The following is a 15,199-nucleotide window of genomic DNA, read 5'->3' as shown; positions in this document are numbered from 1 at the left end:
GGGCGACGGCCCCCTGGTCCACACTGCGCAGCCCCACCCCGCCCCGCTCTGCGCCCTCCGCCCGCCAGGGGGCGTGCCGGCCCCAAGCTCGCCCGCTGGGCGAACACAGGTTGGGCTCAAGCTCAGCGCTGAAGCCCCCTCCCTCCCACCCTGTGGTGTGGCTCTTCGTCTCTGTCCCATGCCCTGGCGAATTTGATGCGAGACCTTGAACTCGCTGATTGTGATGAGATTTTTATTTAGTGAACCCTGGAGATCCTGAGTGTTCATGTTGAAACTCGTGAACGGAGAACAAGTGGGTGTGTCTTACACCCACTCGATTCCAGAGAAGGGTCTCAAATGCTCCCTACGTGACTCTTCCCAAACTCCAAGCTCCCATAATTACAGCAGATCTGATGTGCAACGTGAAGAAGTGTTTTGTGCTTTACCTCCTGATTGCAGAAAGGCGTAGGGAAAGGAACTTTCTCAGAAAAGGGCCACACGGCCGGCCTGGGGATTATGCCTTGCTATTGGCCATAGGAGTAATCGTTTAGGGTCAGGGGCCCTCAGACTTCTTCAGAATCATAGAAAGGGGCCTGGTGACTCTACTCCGGGCATTTCCCTGCTGAGTGTTAAGGAGGAGACAGAATGAGAAGGGAGATTGAGTCTGAGTCTCTCCTGTCCCCAAACACCCACTCCATGTCCCATATCTAGATCAGCCCCCAGTCCCTCTCTCCAGGCTCGTCCAGGATGCAGCTCCCGCATCATCTGGCCGCCTGATATTCCGTCAGCTGACAGTGAAGCGGGAGACAGAGAATGGGAAATACAGAGATGACCAGATGCAGAGCGAAAGACAGACATGGGCATAAAGGGGCTTGGATTTCACGAGTGGTTGTGGAGGAGGCTGCCAGTTTGGCATATTTATCAGCCAGTTTACTTGCCCGAGCCTCCTGAGTTTTTTATATAACATCCCTCAGTTTTAATAAAGCAATTGACGGGGGTGTTAACAGTGCCTCAGAAGCTCCTGCTATTTCGTGTCCGTTCCTGCCCGGAGTCCTGGCTGCTGTCATAAATCCTCTCTGTTTCCATAGGGGATGCAAATCCTATACTACCCCAGAGGCACAGAGGCTGTCAGTACAGATGTTAACCTTCATTCCTCCTGCTCTTATGCCAGCCAGAGTGAGAGCGAATAATTTAACCACCTAAGCTCATTTGTCATAGGATAGGACTTAATATTTTAGAGGGTGTGCTGATTATTGATGGCATATCCAACCTTTAAGGTCGCATCCTTCCCCTGGAGGTGGGAACCTTGGACATAGAGAGTAACTCAGACAAAAAGAGTCTTGGACACAAAGCATCCTCTTGGGGAAGTCTAATCTAGGATGAGACAATGATCTGACAGAATACTGGGGGTCCCATCAGTGGGTCAGTGAAGCAGGCAGCAGGGTTAAGGTTTTGCCAGTGGTTTATGGTGACTTGAGAGGGGGAGGGTAGTAGAATTTCACGTGAGATAAGCCAGACACAGAGAAGTGCTGTGTGTTTTCATGGAGCAATAGGTTTGTACAGCATGAAGAACAGATGTCTATCCAGCAATAACCCAGTACCAATTCGCAGGTGGCTTGGAAAAGTTTGGCAGTTGCAGCAATGGCTCAGGTGTAAGGGGGATATGCTTGAGCTCCCGGGTGCAGGGCTAACTTCAAGCTCCCTAGGGGTCTCTGGTGTGTGTTATGTTGTGAGGATAACCCTCCAAAGGCATGAGCCTCTCATTCTTGCAGAAACAAGGAAAAGGGTAGGGAGGAATGGGGAAGTCCATGTGTGGGCGGTGAAGACAGAGCCCTTAAGGTTGTGGAAGGCATCTTTGGATGGGGGATTCCAGACTCCTGGGTCTGGAAACAGCTCCCTAGTCATGGTTTAAAGAGGTGAAGCAATCATAGGGAAATTAGGTATCCACATCCTACGACACCCCACAAGACCCCAAAAACCTCTCAATTGTCATTTTGTTTCCATGAGAGGAAAATATGATGGTGGAAGGTCGGTCTGTGGAGAGGTTTTCCTGCAGCCGAGAAGTCATGACCCAGATGACAGACACACAGGGGCAGTAGTTGACTTTTGTCTTTAGCCACCTTGTGCCCTTTTTTGCTAGTGACTTCAGAATGTCCTCAGTGTCCAGAAGAGAGCTGGCATAACTGTCAGAACTTAATAAGAGATTATTCACAGACTGGATTAAGTTGGAATTTCCTGGGAATTTTCAGTTTCTCAAATTTGCGTTTAGGGTGTGCCAGGTTTGGGCAAGGCCCTCAGTGAATCCTTCTGGCATAAAGTCCAGCGATACTGCTGATTTTCCCAGGTGAAGGCAAACAGGGACTAGGAAAGAGGCCTCTCCCTTCTTCATGATTCCATTTCAAAGGAAGGGCTCTCAGGTCCTCGACAGAGAGGCTTCTGAGTTGCAAATGATACATATTCACAATTACAGTATTATAAGCCCTTTTTAAGAAATGCTCTAAGAAGGGACATCAGAAGCCTGTCATCAAGTATTGAGTAGAACAAATAGTCAGTGATCCTGGCAGCACTGAGCTTTTCCAGGCAGGCATTCCTATGGAGGAGGGGGTTGGGGTCATCCCAGGACACAGCCTTATGCCCTAGAAGCCATGCTAGAGTTTGGTCAAGTCCCTTCGTGTAGGGGTTTGGATAGAGTGGTGATGTCTCTGGGTCACTGCTTCACTGATTCCTTTGGTTCCTGATTGTCTGCCTCTCTGGGAAGAAGGCTGTTATTTTTGTCACCCTGTTTCTCCCCTTCACACCACCTCTCATGCTCTCTGTGTCTCCCACAACTTCAAGCCATCTGTCCACTGTCATTTGGCCTCCCCGAGTCGCTCTGCTCTCCCCCTGCCTTGGTCTCTCTCTGATGTCCTCCATCACTGCTCTGTGCCTCTGCCTGAGGCCAGGGTCTTCTCTCCCTTTGCCCAGGGAAGGAGCTAAAGGTTGAGCTCTTTATGTGACCCACTCTGTGTCTATCCATTTACCTGTTGCCCCACCTTTCCCTCTGTGTCAGCGTCTCCTCTCCCATTCTCCAGTCTCTTTTCAATTTTAATTTATTTGTGGTCTGTCCTCCAGCCCCACTCAGACCTTCTACCCCTTCCACATCCTCTGTACCATGCTTTGTGTGTGCTCTTTCTCTCTGATTGTTTTCACACAGACTACCCAGCCTAGCTTCTCCTCTCTATCTGAGCACCATCCTACCTGCCCTTCTGAGCCCAACCCCGAGTCCTCTTTTCTCCCGCACTGCATTGACTCCTCGTCCGCCTTTCTGTCCTACCCCTCTTATCATGGCAGCTTCTCAGTCTGTCCGGGTACACACTCCCCACTACAAACACCATACAGAAATCTGGATCAGTGATAAAATTCTTGAGGATTAAAATCTCTATTGTAGAGACTGTAGCCAACTCTCACTACCATGGGATGAACTTCCACAAGAGAAGGACGAATGTGAAATTCTATCAGATAATTTAAAATTATTAATAAAATTTATTTTACTATGATTAGTAGTCCATTTTAAACTTTGGCTCGTTGGGCAGATCAGTAATTCCTCCTATGCTATCAGCTTCCCAGAATCCCTTCCCCTAGGTCACCACACTGCCTGGGGACACACTGAAGAGATGAACCCTCTCACAGGACACTTGAAGGACAGCACTGACTCTCTGGTCCAGGGTAATGAAATCCCGAACACACTTTTTAGTACCATATTCTCAAAAATGAACTTTTACCCAGGATTCATGATTTGGGCAAATTTCAAATATTCCTTCTTCTCAGCTACTGAAGTACTTGCATCACTAGCAGTAATTATGGCCTGTTGTTTGTATAACACTGTGGCCTGAAGACACCATACTGTACAGGAAATATGTACCTAAAGTTCTCTCATCATGTCCATTGTTCTGAAGTTTGATTGGTGAAGACAAAGGACATTGTACGTTCCTCATTTTCTCTTACTCTTCCTTCATTTTCTGAAAGTAGCCAAATAAGATTTTTTTCCTAAAAGACTCAGGTCCCAAATGGAAATTAAATAACAGAATATTATTAAATTATGAAACGTTATTTTGTTCACTACAAATTTTATTATTCATTAGGAAACCAGCAAACAAAACAATGCTACAAATATTAGGACGAATTCGATTATTCTAGTGTTTATAATTTTATTGCTTATAAACATTGCTTAGTCAAAAATTATTACAGCCATCCTAAATTCATGATGTTTGTATGAACACTTTGAGCCCCAGTTTCTAAATCCAGTTTTAGGGGCTCTTCTTCCTCAGGACAGCGCACAGGGGAGACAGGGACCTTCCCCAGCCTGGGGCCCGCAAGCCTGGCTGGGGTCCGGGTCTGGAACTAGGGACTGGTGGCTCGGTAAACGCATGAAATTCCAGGGCTGCAGCTTCCACCTGTGTCAGACGTGGTGATTAGCTCTGGTGACTCAGTGCTGATTCACATGAGGATTTGGGTGACTTGGGTACAAGGTCACCTCAGCAACTGTTCCTCACCCTGACAGTCACTCTGACACAGACTCTCTTGCCTCCACCAGACAATGACAAGGTTGAACATTTTATTAAACTTGGTGAACTCTCAAAGCTCTTTTTTCTTTTCTGATTGATGTCATACTAAATAAAGCAAGGGAACTAGTGATTCTGTGAAGGATGAGATTCCCGTCTCTGCGTGGATGCCGTGGGCTCTGTGTGCCCAGATATGTGTGTTTGAGCCAGACACCAGACGTAAGCCTTGGGGCATGGATTCCAGGTGCAGGTGTGGGGCTGCACCGGGTTGATAGAGGCTCATTGTGTCTTCTGGATTCTTGTCCCAGAAGAAGTAGCTCTCATAACTCAGTACCGGGTGGTGGGGGGCTGCGTTGCAAAATGGGCTAGTTGTCCAGGGACTCGACGTCATTTCAGGACCAAGAGCTATTGCAAACTGTTGGCCTTAGATGGGGAGGAATTTGCCAGGAACCGCTGGGCGCATGCACAAGGGGCGTGGTGGTGATGGAGGGAAGTGTTCCCACCCTTTCCCTGAGGACCCTAGTCTGGTCTGGGAGTGGGGCTGGGAGAGGACGCCCCACTGGTTCACGCATGCGCGGGTCACAGGACCCGTGGGGCAGGTGGCACTCAGGTTTCAACCCCAGAGAAGCTCAAAGTGCCCAGGACACCGTGACCTGGAGAAGACTCTGGCACTTTAGGGCCTCTGTCCTGCCCAAGGCCTGACCCTCCTGGCTTCTGGGACCTCTGTTCCTTCCTGTTGCGTATGCCCTGCAGAGTGTGTCCTGGACCCCCCGAGTGTCCTCCTCTAACCCAGGTCCCTCCTTCGGAGGTTCACAGAGCCCGACGCCTGAGACTGCGGTTCCTCTGTGTGTATTGTAGTTGGGACGACCATAGGGTCTCGGGAAGGAGTGTCCACCGGGGTTGGCCGTGAAAATGGACAGTTGGAAAGATCCTAAATGAGTCGACACGGAGGCAGGCAACCTGGGCTGTGGTGGGACAGGGAGCAGACACAGGTTTGCTGGTGCAGAGGGCGGGCACGGTCCGCGTTCGGGGATACGGTGGATTTTGAGTAGTATTTAGGGATCATCAGAGTGAGGTTTTTGTTTTTTGTTTTTCAATTCAGATTATACATATATAGGTCTAAGCCTGCGCTCAGGAAATATTTTGGAACTATAGATCTCAAAAATGCCAAAGTACTTTTAAGTTGTGGAAACTGAGTTTCCACCCAATTTACTAACTTTCATGTGCATACTTTTACACAGTAGAAATTTTTAAGTTAAAACATTTCAAAAATATTTTTAAGAGATTTAATGTTTAAATCTTCTTACAAAATATTTGCCAAAAGCGTTTAACAGTAAAAATTTCAAGTCACCATCCTCATTGGATACTCTGTAAGCAGAGTAACTTTCTATACTTAGGTTTCTCTCCAGATGTGACTTGATTATTTTCTTTGTTCATAAATAATGGAATTCACAAATATTTGGTTTGAGTCTGTTTATTTTTCTTTTGTAGCCTTATTTAATGTTTGTTTGTTCAGTTTTTTAGTGAGGAAGATTCGCCCTGAGCTGACACCTCTATTTTGCATGTGGGATGCCTGCACAGTGTGGCTGACGAGCGGAAAAGGTCTGCACCCGCGATCCACAGCCACGAACCCTGGCCACTGAAGTGGAGTGCCCAGAACTTTAACCACTTGGCCAGGGGGCTGCCCCCAAGTGTTTTATCTTTAATTTTCGAATTTTTACATTCTTTCCATATTGGCATAGCTGGTGATTTCTATTATTTTATTTTATATTTATATTTATTTATACTAAATGCATGTTGTAAACTTAAGCAGCACAGGAATAAATAAAATGTAAAGCAAAGCTCCTCCCCATCCTCAGTGGCTTCCTCCCCTCGAGGAACACACTATCAACAGTTTCTAGAGTGTTTTTCCAGAAGGTTCTGTGCATAGAAGAGCATGTCTGCATAGACAGGATGGGAGGCAGCGGGTGCAGGGGGAACAGGAACTCTGTGGCTGGAGTGCCCAGGTCAGATTCTGCCTCTGCCACTAATTGCGTGACCTCTGTGAGTGACAGGTCCTTCTGTGCTTTGGTTTCCTCATTTGCAAAATGGTGGTGAAAAACAGATAAAATGGATCAATATTTATACAGGATTTTGATCAATACCTGGAATATATTAAACATAGTGTAACTGCTTACTGAAAAATAAAGTTTTTGTTTGCTTTAAACTTACACACATCTATCTTTCACTCTTGCCTTTTAAATATAATTTAGAAATATTTCTGTCTGAGGACCCCTAGATTCATCTCAAGCTTTCTAATGGCTGAGTATTACTGCAGTGTCTGAATTTACCAAGATTGATTTAACCAGTATCCTAATTTTGTTTCTATATTTCAAAAATATATTAATGACATGGAAAAGGTTCACAATATCATGTTAAAGGGGGAAAAAAGTAGAGTCAAAATTGTATAGAAACTATGAGCCAACAGCGCAAGTGTTCAGCAATGTACGCGTGCTCACATTGACTCAGTTTTTCCTTTAGAGCCAGTGAAGCGTAGGAACTTGCCTGACCCCAAAATACTGGGACGAGAGTGCTGTGTAACTAACATGTTTAGGGCTGATTTTTGTCTTCATTGCTTAGGTTTTCAACAGTAATTTTTTGAGGTAAGATTTATGTAACATTAAATTCACCATTTTAACCATTTAACGTGTATAAATTCAATGTTCTTTTAAGTATATTTAACACGTTGTACAACCACCACTGCTATCTAATTCCAGACTATTTCCATCACCCTCAAAGGAAACCCGATATCTGTTAGCAATCACTCCCAATACCCCCTCCTCCCAGCCCCCGGAAACCATGAATCTACTTTCTATCTCTATGGATTTGCCTGATCTTCCATATAAACGGAATCATACGTGGTCTTTGGTGACTTGCATCTTTCACCTTGCATAGTTTTCAAGGTTTATGCATGTTTTAGCATGTGTCACTACTTCATTTCTCTTTGTTGTCAGTAATATTCCACTGTATGGACGTATCACATTTTATTTATCCATTATCAGTTGATGGAAATTGGGATTTTTTGATTTCTGCTTATGACTATTAAAAATAATGCTGCTGTGAATCTCTGTACGAGTGGTGTGAAGTGGTATCTCATTTCCATTCCCCTAGTGATTAAAAATGTTGAATATCTTTTCATGCTCTTATTGGCTATTTCTGTATCTTCTTTAAAGAAATATGCTTAGATCCTTTACAATTTTTAAATTATTTTACTTAAAATTGTTGACTTGTAAAAGTTTTATTACATTCTAGATACATTTCCCTTATTGGGCATGTGATTTGCAAACATTTTCTCCCATAGGGGGAGTTGTCTGTTCACTTTCTTTTTTTTTTTTTTTTTCTGGTGGGGAAATTGGCCCTGGGCTAACATCTCTTGCCAATCTTCCTCTTTTTGCTTGAGGGAGAGTGCCCCTTAGCTAACATCTGTGCCCATCTTCCTCTGTTTTGTATATGGGATGCTGCCACAGCATGATTTGATGAGTGATGTAAATGTAGGTCTGAACCCAGGATCCAAACCTGCAAGCCCCGGGCCAGCAAAGCAGATCGCTCCGAACTCAACCACTGCACCACTGGGCTGGCCCCTGATCACTTTCTGGATGATGTTCTTTGAAGTTTTAAGTTGATGAAATCCAGTTCATCTATTTTTACTTCTTTTTTTCTCCCCAGAGCCGCAGTAAATAGTTGTATATCCTAGTTGGACGTCACTCTAGTTCTTCTACGTGGGATGATGTCACAGCATGGCTGGATGAGCAGTGTGTAGGTCTGCATCCAGGATCTGAACCAGCAAACCCTGGTGTGCTAAAGCAGAGCACATGAACTTAACCTCTTGGTCACGGGGCCAGCCCCTATTTTTACTTTTTTCTCTTGTGCTTTTGATGTCATCTAAGAAACAGTTGCCTAACTCTAGGTCACGAAGATTTATTCCTAGTTTTCTTTAAGAATTTTGTACTTTTAGGTTTTACATTTAGTTCTGTGATGCATTTTGAGGTAATTTTTAATATGGTGAGAGGAAACAGTCCAACTTCATTGTTTTGCATGTGAATATTCAGTTCCAGTACCATTTCTTGAAAATACTCTTCTTTGAAATGTCTTGGCTCCTTTGTCAAAGTCAATTGTAGGGCCGACCGGGTTGCATAGTGGTTAAGTTCATGCACTCTGCTTCAGCAGCCCAGGGTTTGCAGGTTTGGATCCTGGGTGCAGGCACGCACACCATTCATCAAGCCATGCTGTGGGAGCGTGCCACATATCAAATAGAGGAAGACTGGGGCCGGCCTGGTGGCGCAGCTGTTAAGTTCACATGCTCCGCTTCGGCAGTCCGGGGTTCATCAGTTCAGATCCCAGGGTCAGACCTATGCACCACTTATCAAGTCATGCTGTGGCAGACGTTCCACATATAAAATAGAGGGAGAGGGGAACAGATGTTAAAGATTGGTGGCAGTTGTTATCTCAAGGCTAATCTTCCTCAAAAAAAAAAAAGAGAGAGCAAGATTGGCACAGATGTTAGCTCAGGGCCAATCTTCCTCACCAAAAAAAAAAAAAAAAAAAAGTAGTCACTTGATCATACATGTGAGGATATACTTCTGGAATCTCAATACTATTCAATTGATATACATGTCAGTCCTTATGCCAGCACTCCAGTGTCCTAATTATTGTAGCTTTGTAGTGTGTCTTGAAATTGGGACATTTAAGTTCAAGCTTACTTGGGGTTTGTCCAGGGTTGCCTGAGACCAGGGCCTGCTTGCCTTTTCTGGAGTGCTGGTCCCAGGACTGATGGAAGCCCTTGGCTGGGTGCTGGGTGTCTGAGTCCAGTCCAGACCATGTCTGTAACCTGAAGAGGGGCCTTGTGCTGGGGTCTTCCCTACACAGAGGAAACATGGTGAGGAGAATACAACCAATGAGGTTGCAATGTCTCTTATTTCCCGTGAGAACCTGAGTGTCCTCTGGTCTCTAGAAGAGACAGAGTCTCCAACAACTGGGCATATGGCTGTGGCCACAGCAGCACTAGTCCCTGATGTCACAGAGCTTTACGTCCAGTAGAAACAGCAGACTGGTCCCCAGACAGTGACAACGAGATTGAGCAGTGCAGAGGCAGCTAGATTTTAGGATTTTTGTTGTTGGTGGTGGTGGTTCTGGGTGCCTAGCAACCCCTGCTGGATGCAGGACCGCCCCTCAGCAGGAATTTATATGGATATCAGGAGGAATGACACACGGGCACTAATGAACATGAAATAAAGTTTAATAAAGTTTGTTACACACGCAGGAGACAATAGGATTTCCCAAGAAGAAGGCTATTTCACCCAGAGTGAAGTAAGAGGAAAGCAGGGTCGCTGCTTGGCTATTCTTTTGGCTCGGGGTTGGGACAGGGCTTGTTTCGCAGGCTTTGAACTTCCTGTAGGGGTAAAGGCAGGGAGCCCAAAGACTTTCTTAAGAGCTGGCCCAGACGTGAGGCTGAGGGAGGGCATGAGGGTTAAAGCCTGTCTGACATCCAGGGGGTGTTTTCCCTCTGATTACAGAGAGCTGAATGGGGCTATCTGTAAAGGGCTTTATTGACTCCTTAAGAAGGTGTCAGAGGCAGGATTTGAACTCAAGTCTGTCTGACCCCAAGGCCTCAATGCTGTTGAGATAGTGGCTCTCAGTGCCCACACATCTCAGGACTGGCCACTGCGCTCCCACCAGCACAGCCTCTGACCCCGTTGCCCTGTCCTGATCTCCCTCCACTTTCCTGCCCCAGGGCCTGATTCAGCCACCCTGAAAGACCAGGCTGCAGGCTCCAGCTGAGCTTCTCCCTCCCCAGAGACACCAACCCCAACCTGCCCTGGGGAACATGCTCTTCTCTCTCACCCTGGCTCCAGGCTCGACCTCACCCTCTTCATGGCGGACAACCAGGCGGGGTGCCAAGCCTGCTTCAACCTCCCCAGGAAACACCTGGAACCAAGGAAATGACCGCTGGACCTCTGCTGATTGATATGATGGGTAGTTTAAGTCAGCGGCTCTTAGGAAAGGAGCAGGTGAGCCTGTGGCTAGAACAGTCTCCATTCTTCCGCTTACTGTTCGGCTTCCACTCACTAGGAAGAACTGATGTTACATCGTTATGTGGCTTGCACACAGTCCAAAAGAAAGTTTCATTAAACAGTAATTGACAAGACTCTGTGTAATGTACACTATTCTATTTTCTAATCTTTTTTTCCTTTCAGATTTTGAAAACATGGCAGTTATGAATGACTCAATTGTTTTTACAACCAACTGGAGAACTGGAAGCCACTGCTCTAGCCTGCAGCTGTAGAGACAGGAGGCTAAAAGATCAGGGAGATCTCTGGTGCTAGTAGGGGCGTGTGCTGCCCCCACTCCCCACTGAGAGAACTCAGACATTTAGGACTCTGGTAATTGCACAATTATTTCTGCTACAGTAGCCTCCTCCCTGGTCTCCTGCCTCCTGTATCAACCCTCCAGTCCACCCTCCTCACAGCAGACAGACATGAGGATGTTCCACAAATCTGACCACTTCCAACTCCTGTTTGTGACCCCTCCGTGGCTCCCAGTGCACTGAGGATAAACTCCAAAGTCCTCACAGAGGCCCACAAGGTGACTGGCCCTGCGCCCTGGCTGCCCCCTCTCCCTGCCCACCCTCTGCCCTCCCTATGCTCAGCCTCACTGAAATAGTCACAGTTCTCTCCCATTCTTAACATCTCAGCTCACAAGTCCCTTCCTCCAGCTAGACACTCCTGACCCCTGTGTATCCTGTCCAGCCCTGCTCAGTCTAGGTCATCATTGTCTGGGATGATCTGTATCCTCCACTGGTCTGTAAGACTCAGAAGGACAGGGCCTGGGACTAAGTCATCACGCATCCCCAGCATCATCTAGCATAGGGCTGAGCACAGAACAGGTGCTAAGGGAGTGTTAAATGAATGAATTGATGAATGGAGGGATGGATAGGTAGATTGATGGATGGATGGAAGGATGTATGAATGGACGGATAGATAGAAGGATGGAAGGATAGATGACTGGATGGAAGGATGGATGAATGGATGGATGCATGGATGAAAGCACTTTTTCAATGTGTATCTGACTGGATGTTTGGATCGTCGCATAGTAACTTCCCAGAATTGCTATGGAAGATCTTTGCAAACCTCTTTCCCTTACAGTTGACTCCCCAACCCCTACGTCCTCCTCATGTGATGTTTCTACACAGCTGTGCCCCATGGAGCCCCAGCACTGGGGAAGGGTCCTAGCCTCCCATTCTGACATGAGCTGCATTTCTGTCCTCCCGACCTGATCACCATGAATCTGGCTGTAAGGGACTTGGATGATTTCTGGGCCTGGAGAGGTTTGCCATCAGGGGCATCCACTTGATCCTGTCACTTTGTTCTTGAGGCATGAGTCTTATGGAGACACCTCCATGCTCACTGTCAGCTTCACTGGGCTTGCAGGCACCAGATGCCTTCCCTTTCCACCTGCACCATGCCCTCCTACTGGGGCTCTTTCAGGCTCCCCAGAATCCCTCCCTTGGGGCACCCCCCCCCCCAAGCAACAGCATCTCCACCACATTCCTTCTGCAGCCTCCTCCATGGCCTCCTGGCCTTCACCAGGTCCCAGACCCTCTCTCACAGCAGGATCTTGTCTCAAAGGGAGGACCTTTTCCCACAGCCCCACAGGTGGACCTTGTGATGGGTGAGACCCTCCTCCATGGCAGCAGGATCTTGTCCTGGGTGACACTGCAAGTCCCTGCTCTGCTCACACCCTGCCAGGCAGAAAAGCCTCAGCCCTGACTGGTGACCTCCTTAGGGGGCTGGGACACTTCTGACCCCTTTATCTGAGGAAGAAAGAGAAGGAGGAGGGGCTTAGTCTGAGGGGAGGGAGGTGGAGGGCGGGAACCCAGGTTACATAACTCAGCTTGTGGGTAAGGGGCTTCTGAGCCTCAAACACAGTGGACCCCATGTGGCTATCATTTCTGCACTGTCACCCCACCCTGTTGTGCGATAGGGTCTCTCTTCAGCAGGGGCAGCCACAGCTGGACAGACACAGGGCATGGACACAGATGGACCCCTGGGTGGGGGTGGGGGGGGGGCGGGATTGAGACTCTGAACACTGATGAATAAATGAAAAACAATAAGATATATTGAGGTGCATGAGGAAGCCATTTGGTTTAAAACTAATTCAGCCTGACCTTATTTTTCCAGAAAGGCCTGATGCAGCCTGTTGAGTATGCGTTGTACAACTGCTTTAAACATTTACAATGCCCCAAAGCCAAGAAGGATGCTTTTAAAGATAGAGATGTATGCCTCCCCCATGTCAGCATTTCTTTAAAGATGAACATTTCTTCCCAGAATCTAAGGATTAATTACTAACCTGTTATGCTCATCTTCTGACCACTGACTTGCTGTGCTCACCTTGTGACCACTGCCCTGCTGTGCCAGCAAAACCTCTTTGACTGTAATAAAAGATATTCCTGTCATATTTTAAGTATATTCGTTGTTCCAAGACAATATATAAGCGCACTATACACTCTGCTTCTTTGGAGTGCTTACTTGGAGAAGGTTCTTCTGGGCTATATGGTCGTCAGACGAGCTCATAATAAACTCACCCCAATTTGATTAATAGACAGACTTCAGCCCCTCTACCTCCTCAGCCAGAGGGAATCTGGGATCCTTGAGGCACATACTTGGGGTTCTTGGCTAACCTGATTGCCTTCCAGGTGGGATCAGGTCCTTGGGAGGCTCTGGGGCTGACTATACACTCTAATCATAGTAAGCTCAGCTTTACAGACCTGAAAGTGAAAGGGGATGCCAGAAACAGCAGGCTTTCACACAGGGCTCCAAGACCTCTGGACAGGGTTGGGGATGGGGTCGCCTTGGGTCCCAAGACCGTGCTGGAACCACCTGCTGCTCTTGTTGCTACTACAGGAGGAGTCGCTGGGGTCCCATGCTAGTGAGAGCCTAGGTGATGGTGGGGGACTGGGGAGTCCGGGCTTTGAGTGGGGCTCAGGGGAGGGAGAGCAGGAGGTTAGGGGCTTGCAAAGGCCTTGCTTGCAGGGGGCTCTACAAAAGGGGGCGGGAGTGCTTGAGGGGCAGGGAGAGGGGCATGTGCGGAGTGTCGGGCTGGTATCCGCGGGCTGGTGACGTGAGCGCCATGTTTCCTGGGGTGGAGGGGCAGCAAGTGTCTGTAGGACCTGGAGGCACAGGCAGGGAGGAGGCCGAGGGTTCCCCAGAGACACGTGAAAAGGGGGACAGTGAGTGTCTGAGGGACTCCACGGGGGGGGATGTCTGCCAGGGGACTACCTGGGGACCGTGGTGGAGGACAGTGTGTGGGAGGCCATGAGAAGGGTGTCTAAGGTGGGGGGACAGCGGGGGTCTCTGGGGGTGGCAGGGCGGCAGGTGAGGGTCTGGAGGAGGCAGTGTGTGGGCGGTAAGTATGGGAGGGCGGCTGCGATAAAGCTAGCAGCGAGTCGGGGAAGCCGCAAGGAGTATGTGAGCGGCCATGGAAGGGGATAGCAGTGTCTGAGGTCCTGGTAAAGGGGCAGTGTCTGAGGAGAAGGAGACCCACAGGGAAGCCGGTATTTGCGAGCCATGGTGGGGGGTGGTGAGTATCTAGGGTCCACGGAAGGGGGCTGATGTCTGAGGGGCTGCATTATGAGGGTAGTAAGGGTCTGGGGGGACTGGCAGGGAGGCTGGTCTTGAGGGGTCATCAGATTTGTGTTAGCCTGATGAAGCATACCTAGGGGGTTCCACCATGTTCCATTTTCTGCTACACTTTGTATAGATTTTTGTTTTATTCTTAAACATTTCTAAGAATTAACCAATGAAGCCATCTGGGCCTGGAGTTTTCTTGGTGGGAAATATTTAATCATGATCTTAATTTCTTAATATTTCAGGAGCTATTGACTTTTTCTTAAAAGCTTCGGTAAGGTGAAATTTTTTTTTTTTTGAGAAATTTGTCCATTTTTATTATCTGTAATTTTGTATCTCATTGATTTCTCCTTTTGTCTTTATTTCTTTTGACTTTTATGTATTTCATGTTCTTTTTCTAATTTCTTGAGATTGAAGCTGAGAGCATTTACTATTTCATCTTTCTTTTTTTCTAATATATGCATTTAAGACTGTTAATTTCTCTCTAATCACTGCTTTAGCTGCACTCCCAAGGTTTGATATGTCTTGGTTTCATTCTCATTCAGTTTAAAATATTTTGTAATTTCCAGTATGACTTCTTCTCCAACCAATGGATTATATCAAGTGTACTGTTTAATTTCCAGGCAATTGGAGATTTTCTAGATAACTTTTTTAAAAATTGATTTCTAGTGTACTGTCACAGTGGCCAGATAACATATTCTGAAAGATTTCGGTCTTCGAGAATTGTTGAGTCACTATGCCTCAGTGCGTGGCTTATTTTAGCAAATGCTCCATGTGCACATGGAAATAATGTGAAATGTCATCTGTTCATACGTGTCAACTATGTCAAGTTAATTCTGTCCTTTAAACCGTGTACCTGACAGATTTCATGCCTGCGTGTACTATGGTTATTGTAAGAGATGTGTTAACATCTCCTTCAGTGTTTTGAGTCTGTCTCTACTTTTAGTTCTGCTAATGTCGTTTTATGTATTTTAAAGCTATGTAAGTGGAAACAGAAATATTTATGATGGCGATATC

Source organism: Equus przewalskii, chromosome 20, assembly GCF_037783145.1.
Source record: "Equus przewalskii isolate Varuska chromosome 20, EquPr2, whole genome shotgun sequence".
NCBI classification, from domain to species: domain Eukaryota; kingdom Metazoa; phylum Chordata; class Mammalia; order Perissodactyla; family Equidae; genus Equus; species Equus przewalskii.
The sequence above is the reverse complement of the archived record's forward strand: the minus strand, read 5'-3'. Positions refer to the sequence as shown.